The 22666-nt window shown below is 40.0% G+C and overlaps 1 protein-coding gene and 1 non-coding gene across 2 annotated transcripts in view; one reads left to right on the top strand and one right to left on the bottom strand.

The window, feature by feature from the left end:
• The window catches only part of CDH13 (cadherin 13), a 1013115-nt gene that overhangs the window by 894482 nt on the left and 95967 nt on the right, over positions 1-22666 (bottom strand). The window lies entirely within an intron of this gene.
• Positions 5419-5547, top strand: LOC132510582 (small nucleolar RNA SNORA5). Its single transcript, XR_009537380.1, has one exon. It is a non-coding gene; the product is annotated as a small nucleolar RNA SNORA5 (small nucleolar RNA).

Here is a 22666-nt window from a genome sequence, read left to right as displayed (position 1 = left end):
ACGGGGTTACAAGAAAAACTATTACTTGAACACGATTACTTCCTTAGAGGCTTCAATTTAATCCTTCTGTGCACTCCCTCCTCTAATCTTCCCAAACACAACTTGCTTAAGCACTTTCCTTTGTTATTCCCTGGTTTTTCTCTCTGTGCAATCACCTTCATCTGACCAGAGGGTCAGAAGAGAAGGCGTGTAAATGCTCTGCCCCCATGAGCCTCCATCTGGGGCTCAATGCACAGGCCACATCCTTGTAGGACTTGTGGGTAAGCCTCAAGCATCAGAGAAAGGGGGAAAGTTGGAGGAGGGCTGCAAGCCATGGCTAATTGTCTATTTAGTCTCTACAGGACCAACTGTATTTGGAACAACGAGAACACTATATACGTTTTATTAGGTCTATCCATGCCAATGTATGTGTATGCCTGTGTATGTATGTGAGCGTATGTGTATACACACACACACATGCACACATACTTCTAACAATTTGTTTTTCATTGTTATAGTAATGAGGACTTTGAAACTACTGCATTGGTTTGAGTTTCCCCTTAAAATACATGAGTGCTCTCACAAAATGTCATTTCAATTACAGAAACCCAATAATGAACCAAAAATACCCTCCCATGCACTCTTGGCTCCTGAAGTACCCACTGACTGTGACAAGCACTAGTTGAGGTTTAGGGGAGTTTTTTGTATTATTAATAAAAGGATGCAAATGAAATGAGTTGGCTTTTAGAGATCGTTATCGAGAGTTTAGATAGCAAAGGTCTGTCAGAAGCTGTTTTGCATTTCGCCATATCATCATCACAACAAAGGTAGAGCTGCTTAGAAACTTAAATGAATTAATAAATAAACCAAATGATAACAAATATTGATCCAACAGCCCGGAATAGAGAATGGCCTACTATCTCACTTTGTGCAAAAGCCTGGTCTCTGCCTGATAATTCTTAGCATTAGAGAAAGCAAAATATACTTCTCATGGCAATTCTCAGGAACCCCAAACAATTCCCACAAGAAACTTACCTCTTTTCCAGAAAATGGGAAGCTGGTTGGAAAGTTTGATTCAACAACTGGCTTACTTAATATGCAACAAATTGACTCTCCTAAAGTTCAGGCCCAGAAATGGATTCAAAACAGTAATTTTCCCTGGTGGTATGCATTCAATCACTCATTCAGCAATCATTTGTTCATTATTCAGCAATGATTATCAATGAGCGTCCATTTGTATTTAGGAATCAGAGGCAAGGAGAAGCATAGGATGTTAAAATTTATATTTTAGGACCCTGGGGCAGAAATAGACATAAAAGGGTTTTGTAGAATGCTAAATGAGAATCAAATATGAGGCATTAGAGTTACCACAGACTACGTTCAATGTTGGGGAGCTTCCCACCCTTAACCCTATGCAATGAAGTACAGAGGGCAAAACACGGTCTTATAATCTTGAGCTGACATCCCAGTAGCTTTGAAGCCAACAGAAGCTTAAGCACTAACTGAAGAATCATGGAACGCTTAGACCTATAAGGGATATAAGACCAAAGGGATCATCTAATTTAGTGATTCACAAAATTTCCTGCATAATTGTTTCATAAAAGAAATATTTCATGGAACTTTAACCTATGAAAGAATGAAAGAGGAGTATTCCTGGCTGAAGGGAGGTTGGGGTGCACAGGACTCCACCGGAGCCTCTCTTTTCTTGATGCTTGGATAGCTTCTGAGGTAGACCCACAAAATCAAGGTCTCCATGGAATAAAGACCATTAATCAAAGTCTAGGCCATTTATCTGATGGCAAAAGTGAGATCAGGAAGAACCAGTGACTTGCGCAAGGTAACAAAGTCAACTTAGGGATACAACTTAGTACTAGACTCGAAGTCTGTGCCTCACATTACAGCACATCGCCACTTGGTTAGGAGGTATGTTTTTGGAGAGAGAGACATAATTGTTTTGGATGCCTTGAATTCAAGGTGATGGTGGGACATCCATGTGACAGTGTCTAGGAAGTGGTTCAATACACAGGCCTGAAGCTCAGCAGAGGAATAGTACAAATTTCTTAGACTTAAGTGTTGTCATCAAAGAGAGGATAAATGATGTCCAAAGACAGAGTAGAAAGCCTCCAGTTAGGGGGTAGGAAGAAGAACCAGATAAGAGATATTCGGAGAAGTCAGAGAAAAACAAGGACAAGAACATATCTGAATTCTTTTTGACACGGAGTTATATATTGACTCTGAATTATGCCAAAATAAAATATCTGTGGAGAGACACAACTGGAGATACCAACCATTTGCTCCTTCGGCCAGTCATTTCCTTCAACACCCCTTCACCTTCACTCCAACACCTTCAATAGCCCCTTCTGCATTTTGTCGTCTTCTCACAAAGGCTGCTCCCCCAGCCCCATAAGGAAACAATGATATGTGGGAGCCAAAATGTACTGTTACCAAGAGAGTTGACTGTTAAATTGTCAGGAATTTTGTGAATCCAGATGTTAACCATAGATGTTATTAAAAATTATGTGCTTATGGTTAAACAAATTATCTTAAAAGCAAAGGCAACAAATACTCAAAATGCATCACTTTTTAATTATTGTACTTTATTTTACTATTATCTATGCTCTTACAGTTACTTACGTCTATTTCATGTATATGATAGAAATACTATAAAATGGGATGCAACTATGCATCTCTTCTCAACTTCCCATTCAGTGATGCCATGTTGGTGCCTTGAAATCAGTCATGGTGGAGGTATTTACCATAGAAATAGGCAAATGTTACAAAGCAAGCCTGGGACACCTCTGGGGTCCCCAAGACCCAGTATTCTGCCTCCTCGTTCTGGCCCTTTGGAAGGTCTGGCTGAACTTCCTGACCATGTGTCCTCCCAATAATTCCCCGTTTTTCTTAAATTTGTTTGAGTAGACGTTTGCTACTTTCAAACAAATAATCAATGACCGAGAATTGGACATTTCAAAAGGAAAAGTCACATCACATGTTCTAGAGCTGGGGCTTGCATCAGTCCAGACTTGCGTCAATCAATCAAGAAATGTGCAAAGACCTACGCAAAACAAGATTCTGGGCTAAGTCACTTAGGAAGTGAAGGATTACAGAGGAGATTTTTCTAGACACATGGGGTGTGGTGGGGGAAGGAGTGGGATGAGAGAGGAAAAGGAGCCTGTGGAGGCAACACACCAAAGCAGGAAGAGAGAAAGATTTCCTTGCTACACACTGCTCTCTATCCTTCCCTGCCAGGGCCTTTGAGCAAAAGTTGACAGTCCAGAGAAATCCACTATTAGCGCCGTTACATTTCCATTTATTATGCTATTCATTGTTGTCGCACCTCGGGCCATCTCATTTACATAACAAGAAGAGATCTGGTGGAGAGGAGGGGCAAGCAGCAATTGCCATGGCCTGCCTTGTTAGTTTATACTGTAAGTAACACGCTTGTTTCCCATGCAGGTGTTCTGGGGAAGTTCTATTAATTTCAGTCATCATCTTGTTTTAGCCAAATTTGGCCGCGGAATTTTTAGAGGAATATCAGATGGTTAGACGTGGTCATCATTTGACAGTGCTTTAGCCATTATGTTTCTGGGAGACAGATACAACCAAAAAGCTATGCCAGTTGAGAGCAGTGCTGGCCTACAGGGGCCAGCCTTCTGTGCATTTAGACAGAAGAATGATTTTCCATATTCATACGTGAGTGGACCCACATTTCTCATCCACCCACCCACCCTCGTGGTGATAAACAAAAGGCTATGAGTAGGGACACTCATATAATTTTTGTAGGCCTTAGGTGCAAAATGAAAATGTGGGGTCTCTTGCTCAAAAAACAGGCAAACATTTTCCCTTTTTTCCGCTGTCTTTCTCTGAACCTGTCACAGTGTTTTTCATTTGCTATTTAATGTCACGCTCCCTCAGGCAAGGATATTCATGGGGTGAGTATAAACCTTCCCAAGGTGCCTGTAGCTCTGCCCTTCGATTCTGCAAGTGGAACACATACACCTGAGTCATCCCTCCTGCCCTGGAGCTCGCCGGTGGGAGTGCGGTGCTGCAGCAGGACCTGGGCAGGGTCAGGGAGCAGGTAGCCAAGAACGCATCTCAGGGAGATGAATGAGGAGGCCGAGGGAAGTGGGGCTGCCAGAGAAAGGAGGCTCCAAGCCCCAGACCATGCTCCGCTATCCCCCTGGACTTCATTTACAAAACACAAAGTCAAAGAAAGAAATCTATTAAGAATTTCAAGATGGTGACCACAGAGCATTAACCTCCAAACATGGGGCCCCCTTCTGAGCAGGGGGCACTATGCAACTGCACATGTCACATGCCCACAAGGCCATTCCTCACCGTAAACTTCTCTTTTTCTTGTCTGTCATGGTGACACCAGTTGGTACACACCTGGCTTTGTATGTAACAGCACATGCTGAAGATAACATATGATTAAGCAGTGAACGGGAAAGATGCTCAGGAAAAGGAAGAAGGGGAGAAGCTAGTGGAGTTGGCTGGGAAAACCAGTACCATAATTTTGCAAATTGCTGATGATTGACTCTCATTCTATCACCGTTATAGCTTGAAGCTTATGTGTTTAAATGAAGAATATTTGAAGACACTTGTTTTAAGTGACCAATCCTAACATTAAAAGTGCTCAGTAAGTATCTGCCAAAAAAATGTACTCAACCATAACAGAAAAGTGGAAATCGAATCTGCCCGTGCTTTTGGGAAAAGGAATCAGCTAACACCAATTTCTTGCAATTCTCAATGTTAACAAGCTCCAAGCGGACTTAGAGAATTTCTCCTTGCTGTTCTGTCCAACCCCGATCAGCTGGAAGCATCCTTTCAGACATTTTTCCCTTTTCATCGAGAAAACAGAAGCCCTATCATTTAAGGCCTTTCTTCTCCATCTTAAGACTTTCTTAAGAGAACTGTGAACAGAATCGAGCTCAGCTTTCAGGAAATTCCTTGGAGTCTTCATGCGTCCGGTGCCAGGTCAGTCACTAATCTAGCAACATTCAGACCTGAAGGGGGTGAGCAAGCAGAGAAGGGGCTCTTATAGGGCCCACAAGAGAAATAACCCACAAGCTCCCCAAAAAGGAGAGAACAAGTAGTAAACCACATGATAAAGATGGAGGCTGGTTGAGACACACACTCAGGTCCAGCTCTCTTAAAGACCAGACATCCTTCCTAAATGTTCAGGAAACTTCCGCTCATTTAGATCAGCACTTGGCTTGTTTCCTTATCCACCAATAAAGATATTCTTATTTTTGGCCACAGACACTCCCTTGCTCCACAACCATCTGCTTCCTGATTTCCACTTTCTTCTGCCCCCTAGAGTATCACTGTCTTTGCAGGCAACCTCCATTCACTCAGCTCGAGCTCTGTCCTCCAGGATTTAGGATGAGTCTCCTTTTGGTGCAGCACCTCCATTTACTGTTTGTTGTGAAAGGTTCTTGAGGATTCTTAATCTGATCTTTGAGCCAACCCAGGTACTCTCCCCAGAATGCCTCAACAGAAACCTGCTGGCCTTGAGCTCTGCTCTGCATTTCTAGGGACAGGGAACGCTTATGTTAGCAAATGTTAATTCTCTCAATCAGCCATTGGGAAATATATCACTGAGCACCTCGGATGCATCTGGTGTATGTTAGGTGATGGTGAAAATGAAAGGGAGGAAGGAAAGGAGAAAAGAAGGGAGGGAGAGACAAAAGAAGGAAAGGAAGAAACAGTGGGAGGGAGGAATGGAAGAAAAAAACGCTCTTTTCAAGGCATGGTCTAGTGGACTCTGCAAATTGTTAAAATATATTAAGTTTTAGGGGCTTAAGAAGGGTATGTATATAATGCAATGAGATCTCAGGTGTAGAGACACCTGCTTACAACAACTGCATAATCCCAGGCTCTAGTCCCAGCTCTTCCACTTTGTACATGAATTTAAGCAAGTTAAAAACTGATGTCAAGTTTCTGAATCTATGGCACAGTCTTAATAACAGATTCTACCTCAGAGCATTGTTTTGAGGAACAGATGTTATCATACACAAAGTTCTCAAGAGGTAGCTATTCATCACCACCACCATGGTGCTGCCGATGCACTGATAAAGTATTTATGTTTTTTCAGTGTAATTTTATAAATATTTCTTGAATAATGTGTATCCTCACATCCACTTTGGTTCCCCTTCAACCTGTACTCCACCGGCCACAAGAATGTTACAAACAGGCCCATCCTTACTTAATCTCTCATTTGGCTTCCCATTTTCCTTTAACTGGATGAAAAACCCCTTATTTGGCCTCCAACAACCTGTGTGGTCTGCTCTCCACCTACTCCTCCAACTCAGGGAGCTACACCAAGCTCCCCACTGGGAACTCCAACCCAGCCCACTCTGGCTTCCTTTTTTTTTTTAACCCCATCATTTCACAGCAAATCAGCCCGTGTCTCTCCCTTTGCCGAGAACATTTCCCTAACCCTTAAAGTCCTCCTGAACCTTCAGATACCAGCTCAGGCCTGACCTCCTCCTCCGTGTCCCCTGACTGGTCAGCTGCCCCTCCCACAGGCTATCACAGCCCCACATTCTCCTTCACCCTCATCATGGTGACAATTTTACATTCACATGTGATTGTGGCGTTCATTAATAATCCATTTCACCAACAAAAACTATAGACTCTAAGCCCTATGAGGACATAGACTTTTGTCTTCCTTGTTCAGCCCTGGGTCCTTAATGCCTATCATAGCACCTGACACATAGTAGATACTCCGTAAATATTTATTATGTCATTTTCACTTGACACAGAGAGATAAGGGGGCAGAGAGTATCATAACCATTTCATAAATGAGGAAATGGAGTCTCTGCAAAGTTAAGCAACTTGAGCAAGGTTTGAAAGTGGCAGAATTAGAGCGGGTGCCTGAATTCCATAAGGCTGACATCTGTGTGTCTGCCTTAGCATTGCTTCCACCCTTGTTTGGCCACGTCCATGACTGTTCCTGCTCCTGCTCCCCAGAATGACCGAGAACACGTGAACACCTTCTTCCACATTGTAAATCTGGATACACTTGAAGTGAGTCTTCCTCCTCCACCCCTGCCAACATCAACCCTCATTTTTTTCTCATTAAGTTTACCTCTGTCTTTAAACAATTCCTTACACATGGGGCTCCATAAGTCAAGCCTCTCTGAAGGTAAAGTGAACTTGAACTTCTTTAAGCAAATAGAGAATGTATTGGTGCATGTAACTGGGAAGTCTTAGGTGTGACCTTTTTGTTCTATCTGGATCCAAGAATTTGAATGACGCCATAAGGTCCTTCTCTCTCCTCCCTTTTTACTCCTCTCTCTCTTTTTCATTCTCTCTCCATTTCTTGTCTCTGTTGGGCTTTTTATCCAACTCACTGCATCCATGTGGAGGAAAGTTGGATCCCACAGTTTCAGGCTCACTTAGTCTTTGGAACTAATTATTTCAGAGGAGCAAAAATGGCCAACACTCTGCAACATTCAAATTACTTCCCCCAAAAGACTCTCAGTTGCCCTATGTGGGTCATAAGTGTGTCTCTAGACCAATCACCTAGCCCAGACAATTAGAGATCTGATTGGCCGGGTTGGTATAGGTATCTGTTGGAGTGACAGAGGCACATATTTGAAAGTTCAAGTAGAATTTCTTAAAATAGTCAGTGGTGGAAAGGAGAAGGTTCTGGGCAAACAAAAATGTAGCTGAAGTCTAGTATACAGGTGTCCCACCATCTTGGCCCTGTACAGAGAATCATCTATTACACTTAGACTTCTAGATATGCCCTAATTCTCTAGGTGGATTCTGACAAGCACAGTGGAACCAACATGCCTCACTTTCATACGATGTGCCATTATTGAGTTTAGAGTAGTGCCTCTCTCTCTCTCCCTCTCTCTCTCTCTCTCTCTCTCTCTCTCTCCATCCTCACCTTTCTTTTTACGGATGCATCACATTGCTGACTCATATTGAGGTCATGGTCCAAAAAAAAAAAACACACACACAGATATCTGTCACATGGAATCAAAGTTCAACTCAGAGAAGAATTTCCTCTCTGCTGATGACACTGCCAAGAGATTACTCAAAGCCCATTTTGACTGTCAAATTGCACACACAATTAAGGACACAGGTGATCATCTTGTTCTGGAACTCAGAACAAAAGCCGATACCAAGAAAAGCACACTCTGCTTAGTAAATTAACTTCCATATGCAATTGCAGTTGAAGCCCTCTTCTGGATGGGAACATGAATTCAGTTGCAGTAATGAGGCTAATTTCCTGTGGGGTTTGTGGATCCAGTCTTTTCTTAGTAGTTGTACGTCACACCAGGGAGAAGCATCAATGGCTTTAGCAGCCCCAGCTATGATGCTGAAAGCCAGTGAGTCATATATTATAGACCAGCTGCTCTGTCAGATGGGGGACACCAAAGTCCAGAGGACAGTGTAAAAAATTCTGGACCCACTGAGGACACATAAATGGATTTTTTTTTTTTGCATTTGCAAAATACAGGGTAAGTCAAGTGCAACCTATTTCTTCCACTTAAGCTCAAACTTTTCAAGGTATTATCAACTCTCTAAAGCCACGTGTTGTTTTTTAAAAAATGGAGGTCACCTGAGTATAAATAAATGGCCTTTCTATTGTAAATCATAGCCTTTTGTCACTTGCGGGGGAAAAACTACGTGAAAAAGACAGTTACAATTTTGCCTTTGGAATACTAATATTATGCTCTTTCTAAATCCTGAAAGTTAACATAATTTACAACATTAACATCATTCAGACAGTTTTTAAACATCCTTCGGGACACTTATTTGTAAATGGTTTCAAAGCCTCTAACCTTTCTAGTTAAACAACTAACTCAGGTCTAGTTAGCATCAAAACAGTGGTTCTCAAACTCTGAGCATCAGGATTACCTGAAGGACTTAAATAGTGGCACCACACCACAGAGTTTCTGATTCAGTGGGTCCAGGGTAGAGGTCAAGAATTTGCATTTCTAACACGTTCCCAGGTGATGCTGATGCTGCTGGTCTGGGAAGCATACTTTGAGGACCACTGTACTAAAAAAGAAATATGTCTCCCAATATATGAAATAACCCAACCCTTTCCTTTATACCTAAAGTGTATATAAGAAAAAAAAAAAAGCTACCTGAATAAGCACTTCTCAAACTTTAAAATGTATACAAATCACCAGAGGATCTTATTAAATACAGATTCCAATTCATCAGGTTTCAGGTAGGGCCTGATATTCTGCATTTCTAATAGCTCCCAGGAGATGCTCACTAGTACAAGCAAACATAGAGTAAAGGTAGCAGGTCAACCACATATAGAGCTAGTAGGAAGCTTAAAAGACAAAAGCAGTAAAATCATCTATATCCACAGAAAGTAGTTAAATGATACATAAAACAAAACATGTAAAATATGACATCAGAAACATAAAATGAGTGAGGTGGAGAGGAAAGATGTAGATTGGCTAAAAATGTAATATACATTGGCATGTAATATACACTATAACGAATATGGTCAATAATATTGTAATAACTTTATATAGGGATAGACGGTTACTAGAGCTGTGGTGATCATTTCATAATGCATACAAATGTCAAATCACTATATAGTATACCTGAAAACTAACATAATATTGTATATCAACTATATTTCAATTAAAAAAATGAACAAGCTAAATACTCAGTAATGTGAAAATGGACACAACAATTATGGTTTATTAATTCAATGATATATTACAACACCATGAAAAGTTACATCTATGAAGAGGCGTGACAACATGGGAAAATACTTATGTCTAAGGAAGAAAAAGAAAACTTAAAATTATATGCATCTTATGATGATAGCCATGTAAAATATTCTAAGAACAAGAGAAATGTACAAAAATATAATTATATCAAAATTGCACGATTATGGATGGTCTTAGCTTCTATTCTCCTTTTCAGACTTTCAGTAATGTCTTTATTACTGACTTTATGGTACTTTATTAACAGAGAGAAATCACATTCAAAATATCAAAATCAGTTCAGAGCTACACATCTTATCTTTATTTAATAATGTGTTAAGGCAGGAAATACTACAGAAGCTTGAATTTCTACCCAAATCCCTGTGAACCAAAGCTGCTGTTTTTGGAAGGGCATCAATCTCACCCATGTGACTTCCTGAGCAAACCACATCCTTTTGTTTTACAGAGCTTTTAAAGTATGATGGTTTAAAGTGTAGACTCTAAAGTTAAAGAATCCAAGTCTGAATTCGGTCTCTAACCGTTTGTAGCTTTGCCACTAGTAGACTGCATTTCTGCCACAAATAGAGCGTTTCGAAATTCACCACTTTCTGCACAAGATAAGAATGACTCTATGGATGCTGCCTCTGAGCTCTATGGCTATTTTTGTGTCTTGAGAGAGGCAGCCCTGCATGGTGGACACAAGCTCTGGGATTAGAGTGATTCAACTGGGCATCACTGCCATCCTGCCATTTATTAGGCTCTGCAACTCATGCAAGAAATCAAAGCTTTCTGTCCTGGTTTCCTCATCTACACCTCAAAGCTATAACTGCACCTACTCCATGAAATAGGTGGTGAGGCTTATATGAGATAACACGTATAGAACAGTTACCACAGGGCCTAGCACATGGTAAGCAGTCAAAAAATCACAGACACTAGTTTTTAATCCAGGAATTATGAGAAAGGAGATCTGTCTCAACCGTGTGTGAGTGTGTGTGTGTGTGTGTGTGTGTGTGTGTGTGTGTGTGTGTGTGTGTGTGTTATAACCCTGTTATAGTTCCTCCTTGGAGCTTGAAGCATATGGGACTAGGCGGCTGAGGGAAGAAAGGACCTGATATGCTGAAGCCAGCCCAGAGATTTTATGTCTGAAAAGAGAGAGGGGTGATGCATTGATAGAGCAACTGGACCAACTGGGTTTACACAATCCCCTCCTGAGTTTCAAAACGTAACTAGGAACTAGAGGAAGCTATCCCCTGCTCAAGCTACTGCTACCCATAGATGAGGCACATTTGGGTTCATTCCCTCTGGAGTGCAGGAAGTTGAAACTGTGAAAAATTACCACACGGGGGACAACATTAGAGCCCCAGATAGACACCACTTTTCAGTGTTTACTATAATTACTTGTGTCACAGTCATTCTTTGGCTTTGCTTTGGGGTATATTTGCTTCTCTTCTTGAGAAAGTGACTGGAAATTCTTGAGATGAACTGGGAAAGGGCACCGGCCTAACCCTGCTAGCTGAGCTGGGTGGAGAAATGGACCTGCACAAGTAAGGGAAGTAAGCTAGACTCAACATTTCCTCAGCTAAAGGCTTCTTTTATCTCTCCAGTAAGAAATAGCTAGAGAAAACTTTGTGCTTTAAAGGTGGGATTTCTTAGTCATCTTGCTTACCATTCCTCCAAAGTCTAGAACAGCACCTGTCTTAAAACAGGTGCCTAATATATGCTGGATGAACAAAGCAATCAATCAAAGTAACAATTTAAAATTTTTCTATAAAAAATCAAGTTTACATAGTTTGAATAGCTTGATATATTTTCGAAGTACTCTATGTTTACAACATCAAAAATATTTTTATTTTGAAAAACAAATATACGGTGTGGTTTTTTTATGTAAAAGATGCAGAGAAGAAACTTTGGAAAGGAAGATGAGAAAACATTAACCACGGGGGAAGGAGCGCTGCTTGATATCTTTTGTACATTCATATCTTTTATGCTGACCAAGGAGATGACTGCTGAGTGTTTGGGTTTGTATTTTAAATTGTGAAAATGAGTTAAAGATGTGTCCATTCTTTGTCTAGATGAAAAACCTTTCAATTTCCTTGTTAGAGCATTTGTTTCAAGGCATTCCAAATAATGCCTTCAAAATATGCATTAGCACTACACAGTGACTTACAGTGGCTCAACTTAACATTTTTTCCACTTTACGATGGTACAAAAGCAATATGCATTCAATAGAAACTGTACTTCAAATTTTGAAGTTTGATCTTTACCCTGTCTAGGGGTATGTGGTACGATACTCTCTCATGATGCTGGGCAGTGGCAATGAACTGCAGCTCCCAATCACTCGACTGCAAGGGTTAACAACTGAACTGATACACTTACAACCATTCTGATCCCATTCAACCATTCTGTTTTTCATTTTCAGTACATTATTCAATAAATTATATGAGATATTCGACACTTTATTATAAAATTTAAATTAAAGTGTTAGATGATTTTGCCCAACCGTAGGCTAGTGTAAGTGTTCTGAGCACGTTTAAGGTGGGATAGGCTAAGCTATGATGTTAGGTAGGTTAGGTGAACTAAATGCGTTTCCAACTTATGATATTCTCAACTTACAATGGGTTTATCGGGACGTAACCCCAATGGAAGGAAGGAAAATCTGTAGTTTACAACCATTAAAATGTTCACTGTTGTTCAAAACTAGTTTTTCCCATAAGATGAAGCCAAAAAGTAAGTGCTCAGTATTGTTTTAGATTTTAAAAATTATACCCAAAAGAGACACGGTGCCAAAAAAGAAAAAAAATAGTGTCCGTGATGGACACTTGGAGTTTATTATACTATCCTGTTTACATGGTAAAGATTTCAGTATTTCTATAATAAAAAAACTTGTAATGTTACTTATTATCTTATATCATTTTTTTCCTAAACGTGCAATTAGTAATTTTATGCACTTAAAAATTATATTATGTCACTTAGACTTTATTTCAGCATGTGCTGGAATTAAACCAACCAATTTATTCTTAATGGACTCATGGAGGAATTTTCAGTATATCCTTGAGTCTTATAGGTTGCTACCAGCTTTACTCAGTGCATGATGGATAGTTTCTCTCTTTAAATATGGCATTTGTTGTGATATGATTTAAATTACCTCTCTGCCAGGAGCATGTGTTCTTCAGAGTTACAATTATGCAAAGGGAAATTATACATCACATTCCTACTTTATCTTCCTTTATAGTCCTTGTTGCAGTTACTTTCACTCTAATGGACAATTACGTTAGAGAAAACAGGATTTCACATTTATATTAAGAACAATTCTATTTAGAAAATTCGTTTCAGTTCTTAGTTAATTACAGAAAAAAATGAAAGCTATTCTAAAAATAAATAAGACTAAAGGTTCAAAAGTAGCAGAACTCACATATAAAGTGCTATGTATAATCAATAATTTGCAGTTCTCACAAGCCCACTTAACAATACAAGTTACCGAATCATAATTATATGTTAAGAAAAATATTTTTAGATCTTTTCATTTACTATAAATGTTATATATGCTCACTATGGAACATTTGGAAACTTAGACAAAAGCACAAAAATAAATTAAGATCACCCTGTGATTACTACACGTAGATGCAACTACACTTAATATTTTGCTGTATTTCCTTCAAGTTCACTTTGCTGTTCAGAAAGGATGCAAATATCAATACCCCATTATATTGATATTTTGCAAAATTGGCCTCATACAGTGTACTCTGTATGCTCTGCTTTATAACCTAGTATCTGTTGGAAAATATGTAGTAAACATTTTCCCCATTTTATTAACTATCCCTGTTAATAACTGCAGACTTCCCAGGCCAGTGTTATATACACCATGATTTATCTAACCCAACTCATATTGTTAGAAATTTAGAGTGTTTCTATTTGTTCCTGTTATAAATGATGCCACAATCAATGACCGTACATAAGATTTTTTTTCACATCTCTATTTCCATTTGATAAATTATTTGAAGCCAAATTTCTGAGTCAACACATATGAATATATTTAAGTATTTTGAAACATGATGATAAAAATCCCTAAAAAGTTGTCATTAAAACTCCCATAAGCAATTCCAGATATCCATATCCCTACAAGCTGTGTTTTAGCTTTTTAAAAACATAACTGCCAATTTGAAAAGTAAAAATGGCATCTTCTGTAACTTTCATTTGTTTCTTTATAGTTCATTTAATTATTAGTGAGACTGAACATATCTACTTGTGCCATGGCCATCTTTACTTCTTAAAAAAAAAGTCATTAAAAGAATCTCCTTCAATTCAATCCAACCACCTTATCTGAACTCCACCATGTTACAGGCATAGAGATAAGCACTAAAGATAGAAAATTAATAAGACATGGACCCCATCTCCAAGGATTTCACAGTCTAGTAGAAAAAAAAGACATGTGAATGACCAATTCCAATCTATTATTATAAGTGACACATGGCCATATGTATAACATGCTAGGAAACCACAGATAAGGAAGCAGAAAATTCTCCAGGGGATTAGTGAAGGATATGCAGAAGTTGTAAAGTTTCACCTAGGCTCTGACAAATGAATAAGAATTCACCAGGCAGGTGGGAGAAAGAAAAGAGAATATCCAACAGAGACTGAGAGAGGGTCTCCTCTATCACTATATTGTGAAGGATATTTTGAAGCCAGCCAAAGATTTGAGCTCTATCAGTGGAAAATAGGGATTCACTAATTGTTTTTTGAGCAGAGAATGGACACAGTAAGTTTTGGATTTTAGAAAGTGGAAGGAAAGGAAGATCTGGGGAATGAGAAAGAGAGAATCAAGTCAAGGGCAACTGCAAGATAATTTCAGCTTTGATCTATTCAACGCAGAGCAATATATTTACTTAAAAAATACAGACATGAGGAAGAGGTAACTCCTTTTGAATAATCATTCCTTTTTTAAAATCCTAATGCACAGTAGCTGTGATAGAATGCATTAGTTTTCCCAAATGACTTGCTTTGGCCAGTGGGTGGAAGAGACTGTGTGACAGTTTCTGCCTAGACTTCAAGAAGTATCCTGTGTTTCCACATGTCAGTCTGGGATCTTTCGATCTCCACCAGGAAAATATGTACCCCAGGCAGCCCACCATTCCCAGAAAATAAACACATATGGAGCAGACCTGAATGAAACTCACAATTTGGAGCCAAGTCCAGCTGAGCCCAGCCTAGATCAGCCAGCCCCTAGGGTGACCTACAGTGTGTCAGCCACTGAGTTGTAGCATGGTTTGTTATATAGCATTTTATGGCAACAGCTAAATGGTACACTGGCATATTCCATTCCTTTATTTTAAGATACAGGCCATCTCTGTTTCAAGACACTTCTGAAGAACTTGGGTTGGGTTAATGCCCCGTGCATTATCTGGAAAGTGGGATAATACAATTGGAAGTTTGTAATGATTATATGTAGCCCAGTCCTTCTAATTGTAGAAGGTCATCTCATCAAGTGGAAGTTGCTGATGAATTTCCATCTAGAATTAAAGTACTCACACATAGTACATAAGAAACAATTAGCTATTGATCGTCCTGGGCTGACATGCATTAAAATAAAATACTAAATGGACAGGTATGAGCTCAGCTCCCTGTTGTAAATAAGAGCACTTGCATCTTTGTTGTCTTCCTTCTGATCATGTGATATGTAAGCAGCAGCCTGTTGCATCTCATGGAGACTTTTTTTTTTTTTTTTTGGTACGCGGGCCTCTCACTGCTGTGGCCTCTCCCGTTGCGGAGCGCAGGCTCCAGACACGCAAGACCAGCGGCCATGGCTCACGGGCCCAACCGCTCCGCGGCATGTGGGATCCTCCCGGACCGGGGCACGAACCTGTGTCCCCCGCATGGGCAGGCGGACTCCCAACCACTGCGCCACCAGGGAAGCCCCTCGTGGAGACTTTTTAATCAGGTCATAAGAGGCTTTCTCATTCTGCTCATTAAGCTAAAGAAAGGTTTGCTAGGGAAATGGTCTACTAGATTGTAATTTGCTTTCACATGCAAATTAAGGAATAATTAGTTTTGAATATCTAGAGATGTAGAATCTGGGTGTTTGACATATTTTCATATGTAGCCAACACGGAAAGTTCAAGTGTCTTTTCAGAAAAAAAGAAAGGTTTTTTGCAAGTTAAAAGAGATTAAACAATATTCCATTCTGAATGTACAATTCAGGTAAATATTACAGGTGGCATATATTTAGCTCACAATTCAGAACCAACTTTTTTTTGAACTTGTTAATATTTTGAAAAGGCTGAAAGAAGTCTGAACGTCACCACATTTCCCTTGTTTTTTTGTTTTTGCAAAGGCAAGGTGTTCTTTAAAATATGGCTGAACCAAGATTTAAATTATTTTAAATAATTAGAGGCAAATACCTGTGCCTTCCATTATCTTGAAGCAGCACTTCCTCTTCCAACATTTTTTTAAATAAATAAGTCAAAGCTTCTCATTACTCAAACAGGGAGTATAAGTAGGCTTAAATCATTTCTTACCTTTGTAAACTTACTTGGTCTTCTCTTACTATTTAAATTTAGTGAAACTAAGCATGTTTCACGATGGACTTCAGAAAGTCTGAGACAGAGCGAGATTCGTTGATTTAAAATGCCTCTAAATTTGAATTAAAACTGGAGTTCTTCGTAGAGAATTTCTCCCCTTTACAGCTAGGACCTGGCCTTTTGGGGTTGGGACATCTAGCAAGGTCTTGGCAGAGAATGATTTCTTTACCAGGTAGTAGAATTGGGACGCTTGCCTAAGTCCACCATCAAAGCCCATTTTCTGAAAAGGACTTTTTTCCTGATTTGTAAAATTATCAAAAGATATAATAGTTAAACCACATCTGATTAGGCTATTAACAAATTACCTTTATGGAAAAGAATAAAATTGTAAGCAGTTAGGACTATACTGTAGAATGAATGATGGGTAACTATCATATATACCTAAATGATAGTCGGTGCACGGTTCCTAGGAATGGAGAATGGTGAAGCTTTGTTCCCAAACAGTGGAATAATAAACATATTTTTCTAACTGCTTCTTTAATTCATTTCTTCAATAAATTGGTTGGTCCACCAAAAGGTTTTGGAAGGCCTATTGATGTGTGAGGCACGAGGAATGCAAAAATTAATAAGACAGTCCCTGGCCTCCAGGGGCTGTAGATGTAGCAGGACAAATAAGACAAGACATGCTCATGAATAAACATAGTCAAGGAAATAGGTGACACATGTGAAATGGAAGGCAGCACCAAAGTCATGTGAAATTTCAGCACATGGAGAACTGATTCTCACAGAAAGAGACAGCATTTCCCCGAAATGCAGAGAATGGGTAGAATTTAAATATGGGGAGGAGGGAATACTAGGAAAAGGAAATAGTGGATATTGGCAAGGGGTCAGGAACCTGAAAGGTGTATTCTTAGTAGAGCAGCTAGTGTTGTTTAGCTACAACATGGGGAAAAGTAGAAGAGTAATCTAGAAATGCATGCCAAGAAAAGATGGGGTGGAGGTGGGATTAAAATACCAGGCTAAGGATCTTGGAAAACACTTTGTTAGACGCTAAAAGTTTTAGAGCAGGATGTATTAAAAGCAGCCTTCTAAAAAGAGAATGGACTAGAATGAGAGAGACATTGAGTGAGGACTCCAATCAAGGTATTAGTTCTGTCTGAGACAGAATTCCCACACCTTCACTCTCCTGGAGTTTGACATCAAAGAAACTGAGGGGCTCTGTGTGATATAACTCAAGTTAGGCAAGAAGTCAGACTGTTTTAGCATAATCAGGTATTGTAGACACAGGTTTATTTTCTCAGTGGAAAAGACTGATTATCTGGTAACCATTGCAACTTTCACCATGAGACACCTATCATATTCTAGCAAGAAGAATATTCTTACAGAGCCAAGAAGATCTCAGCCTGTCCTGGATGACAGACTCACACGGAATCTAGTGAATGTGAGATGAATGGAGAGTTACGCAAGATGAATAAGTTCTAGAGATGTGCTGTACAACACAGCACCTTAACAATACTGCACTGTGTACTTAAAAACTTGAGACGGTAGACTTTTGTGCTGTGTTCTTACCCTCAGAAAAGGGGGGGCATGAGGAAACTTTTGGAGGTGATGGATGTTTATTACCTTGATCGTGGTGATCATTTCATAGGTATATGCGTATGCCCAAACTCATCAAATTAAGCATTATATCAACTATATCTCAATAATGCTTTTTTTTTGTATTATAATAAAAAACTTTATTTACAAAAACAGGTGGCAGGGCAGATTAGGTCTGTGAGCTGTAGTTTGCCAGCATATGGTTCTACTTTATTTTTATTTTTTTATTTTATTATTTTTTTTACATCTTTATTGGAGTATAATTGCTTTACAATGGTGTGTTAGTTTCTGCTTTATAACAAAGTGAATCAGTTATACATATACATATGTTCCCATATCTCCGCCCTCTTGCGTCTCCCTCCCTCCCACCCTCCCTATCCCACCCCTCCAGGAGGTCACAAAGCATCGAATAAAGCTGTTTTAAAAAAGAAAAAGGAATGTAGTGATAAAAACTTGAAGGTCATGGAGGAAGAGAAGGACAAAGAAGTGTTGAGAAGGTGCTCTTTGTGAACCCAGAGCAGACTCTGCAGGGTTAAATCTCTGCATCTGGGGCAGAGCTCAGGAATCAAAGAGACTAGAACTGAGAATCTGCCCTCAAATTACTACCACGTTATGGACCCTATGCATTGAAATATATTGCTTTAGAATAAAATATAAGACTTATGGGGCATTCTCTGGGACTCTGTTCATACCTTAGACTGCCTAACAGTACGATCATTTTGAAAGAGTCGGCACACTACGTGTGAGATAACACAGACCCTGTGGTATCACCCAATGAGGGGAGTGAAATGGAAATGGCATGGAAAGGCAACAGAGATAAAGAGATGGATGAGTTGACAGGACATGGCCACTGAGTCAATCTGGAGGGCAGCAAAGGGGGAGGAGTAGGGGAAAGTTCCACCTTGACCCTTTGTCCTCAGCCTGGATGACTGAGTGGCAACAGCATTAAACAAAATTAGTCAGAATTAGTTTGGTTCCTGACATGATGAGTTTGTATGGATGACTGGATGACTTTGTCCTCAGCCTGGATGACTGAGTGGCAACAGCATTAAACAAAATTAGTCAGAATTAGTTTGGTTCCTGACATGATGAGTTTGTATGGCTTTGGGACATCCAGATGCCCAGCACACAAGTGAAGCTGTTCTAACTCTTCAGGAATGTATATGGAGATTTAGGCATTAGCTCCTAAGGAAAACTATGTCAGGATACCTGAAACCAATGCTAACGGAGAAGGTATAAAAAGAGTAGGATTTTTAACAAATCACTTAGTAGTTTGGAAGAAGGAAAGGAACGAAGGGAAGCAGAGAAAGAATATTCAGAGAGGAGGAAAAAGAACTAATATTATGCTGCATCCAAGAAGCAAGGGAAGAGCAGCCAATAACTACAATGCAATGAAGAGGTTGAGGAGGAAGAGAACTGAAAAAGGCCACTGGACCAGGCAACATGGAGGTCTGCAATGACCATCAAGAGAGTCCTTTTCTTAAGGTGGTGTGGGTAGCTATCACATCAAACTGCCGGAAGGAATAAAGGGGCAAGAGGGTGAGTGTGTCATAAGGAGGTGGAGATAGTGACTGTGTAGCCTAATTTTTCTAAAAATTTATTGGTAAAAAACTTGAGAAAAATGATAGTATTGGTAAAGGATCAAGGAAAGAAGACTTGAAATGAAGGCAATAAGCTAGTGGAGAGAGAGAAAAATATTATGATACAATGAACGTAAATTCAGCAAATGATTAGTGGGTTCCTACTACATACCAGGCACCAGATATGCCGAACAAGACCCGGACTTCTACACACAGAACAGTATATTGCAATATTCTGTTAATTTAGACCATTAGCCCAAGGGAGCAAGAATTGTGACTTGTTCACTGGTATATCCATGGAGGCTAGCACGGTGCCTGAGGCATGATAGACCCTCAGCAAACTTTTACGGAATCGGTGACCGACACAGTCCCAACCTTTAAGAGGTTCTTCCCTATCTTCACTTGTCTTTCACGTCTAAACTCAGGCATTGCTTCTTCCAGGAAGCTTTCTCTAATCTTCAGGGTGGAGTTAATCACCTGCCTCTGTGTGCCCATTACACCCTGGGTGTTCCTCCATCTATCTATCTTTCAGTCTAAAGAGAGAAAAACAAGTCAACAAGTGTTTTCAAGATTTTTACCAGCCCCTAAGCAATGGAGAGGCAGAGACAGAAAAACCACAGTGGGGCTCACGGGCTGGTTTGGAAGCTCAGGGTAATTAAATGCCTAAGCATTTCAGGTTTTTCATGAATAACTCCCACTGGCTCTCCTTTTACTTCTGCAGGTTTTCCAGGGCTAGTCTGACCAGCTCGGTTGAATTCAAATGAGCAGAGAAGCCTCTAAATCAGGCTAGGGAGCATAGAATCTGTTTCTTCTCGTGTTGTTAATCTCGTGTAAATAGCCAAGCCACGCACACTATAAGCAAAGCCTGTTAGACTCCATTGGCTGGCTGGGCACCTGCGTTAAAAATGCAACTTGCTAAACAGTCTACCCAGCAGATAGCTTTCTTTGGCAGAACCGTGCTGTTCAGACTGGGAGGGAATTTGATAAAGTGCTTTATTGGGTGGCAACATTTTGGTCTCGGCTTTCCTCAGATCACAGTGGGATAATGAAATTGGAATCCATTTAAACCTTCCATTCCACCCCACACGGCTCATAGACACCGTGTCAAATCACATCATGCTGCAATAAATGTGCTAAAATCTACGAGCTTGCTCCTCCTATTACACACAGCATTCTTTGTCAGATTGGAGATAAATTATGGAATACAATTTCGTGATTTTGCCCACTCACGTAGCTACAGCAGAATCTCAAATCCAAGGCAATACCCCATGCCATGAAGATGCATAAGTAACTGTATTGTTTCATGCCAAGTTTAACAGTACTACCAGCAGAGAGAGAAATGGAGACATGCTGCTTAAGAGAGCTTCACCTCCATCACTCCTTCTGGGGCCCTGGAAGTTAAATTTAAATTCCATATGAGAGCTCCCTCCAGGCTCCCAACAAGACTTTTCCTCCACAATGGGGTCCTGGATGCCTAGCTCATCCTCAGACACCTGACACAGGTCTCCATGAAACCAGAAACCCAAAGCAAGTAACAGACTCCCACTGTATCTGAAAATATGTGCCGTTGGTCAGGAGGTAAATAAGGATTTGGAAATCAGCACTTAGATGATTGTAGTCACTAGTGAATGGGTTGGAAAATGCTCCTGGCTTTCACCTGGGATGAGCTGGTGGCCACTAACCACTCGTTTCTTAACCAAGGTTGAAGAGGGAGAAATCACTTTTCAACAACCCTCACTCCATTCCATTCATCTTCCTGCTTCAAATCATTTACAACAGCTTGAGAAATAGATTTGTCCTGGCTGGTATTTAAAGAGACAGTCAATAACAATAGGAGAAATAATTACTATACCTGGAGAAAGTGGGCATTGATTTCAGACATGACTGGGGCCTCAAAACTGAATTTCAAGCATGCTGTAGTAGAGTGATAGCAATTTATTACATAACTCGCTGAATTTATACATAACTTGGGTGGGATGGAGTTGATGCTGAAACTCCTAAATACAGAGCTCATTTTTTTTAATGACAGTTCAGTTCAGCTACAGATATATTGAGAGTCTACCATTTTCTAGAAACTGTGTTAGGCTCCAAAGACACAATGATAAAGAAGATGGGGGACTTCCCTGGTGGCGCTGTGGTTAATAATCCACCTGCCAATGCAGGGGACACTGGTTCGAGTCTTGGTCCGGGAAGATCCCACATGTCACAGAGCAGCTAAGCCTGTGTGCCACAACTACTCAGCCTGCTTTCTGGAGCCCGCGTGCCACGACTACTGAAGCCCATGTGCCTAGAGCCTGTGCTCCACAACAAGAGAAGCCACCCCAATGAGAAGCCCGCACACCGCAATGAAGGGCAGCCCCCCACTCACCGCAACTAGAGAAAACCCGAGCGCATCAATGAAGACCCAAATCAGCCAAAAAAAATACACCACAGTTCAAAAAAAAAAAAAAAGATGGGCCATCCCTGCTGGGGACACTTGCATTCTTTTGGTGAAAGGAGATAATAAGCCACCACAAAACTCATCGTTTAACTATAATTAAGGCAAGCATTGCAATGAAAGATGGGAATAATGGGGTGAACTCAATTGGTCTTGGGGAGATCAAGGGAATCTTTTTGGAAGAAGTCATTTAAGCTACAAACCAAAGTATGAGTAGGACTTAAATAGGCAAAGTGAGGAAGAAAAAGAGCTGTTTTGGGTGAAGGGACCAAACAAAGGCCCAGAGGCTGGAAAGAACCTGCACCCTTCGAGAAGTGCTTGTAAAAGTTAACAGGTAAAAGTTAACTGGCTCTCTTCAAAAACCAATATGTGAATATATATGCATATATAAGTTTACTATAAATGTTACTGACATCTGAGACAAGTAACACATAATTTACAAACAATCATGAAATATACGATTATTCTCTACTGTAAATTCCACACATAGCCAATTGATTCTCAGGGAATGCTTTTGCTGATTTTTGTCAAACTCATATTTGTACCCAACCTATGGTCACAATTGAGGAGCAAGTGTAGTTTCCATATCAATGTTGGTTGATTTTTCCACTTAAGTTAACAAGTAAGATGACAGTGAAACAATGAAGACATAAGTCAGAACTTCACTCATTTGTCAATGATGTGAGCAGCTTCAGTGGTGAGTCATACAACAGTTTTCAAATGTTGGAAGAATATGTCTTCTGGTTTTGGGGGGCTATACACAATGTAATAGCTACCAGACGCAACAGATTTTTAAAATTCATTTGGCATTGTGAACATTTTTCCCATCATTTTTATGAGTCTGGACTAGAGGTCAGCAAATCATGA

The sequence above is a fragment of the Lagenorhynchus albirostris genome, chromosome 19 (genome assembly GCF_949774975.1).
Source record: "Lagenorhynchus albirostris chromosome 19, mLagAlb1.1, whole genome shotgun sequence".
Classification (NCBI taxonomy): domain Eukaryota; kingdom Metazoa; phylum Chordata; class Mammalia; order Artiodactyla; family Delphinidae; genus Lagenorhynchus; species Lagenorhynchus albirostris.
The sequence above is the reverse complement of the archived record's forward strand: the minus strand, read 5'-3'. Positions and strand labels throughout refer to the sequence as shown.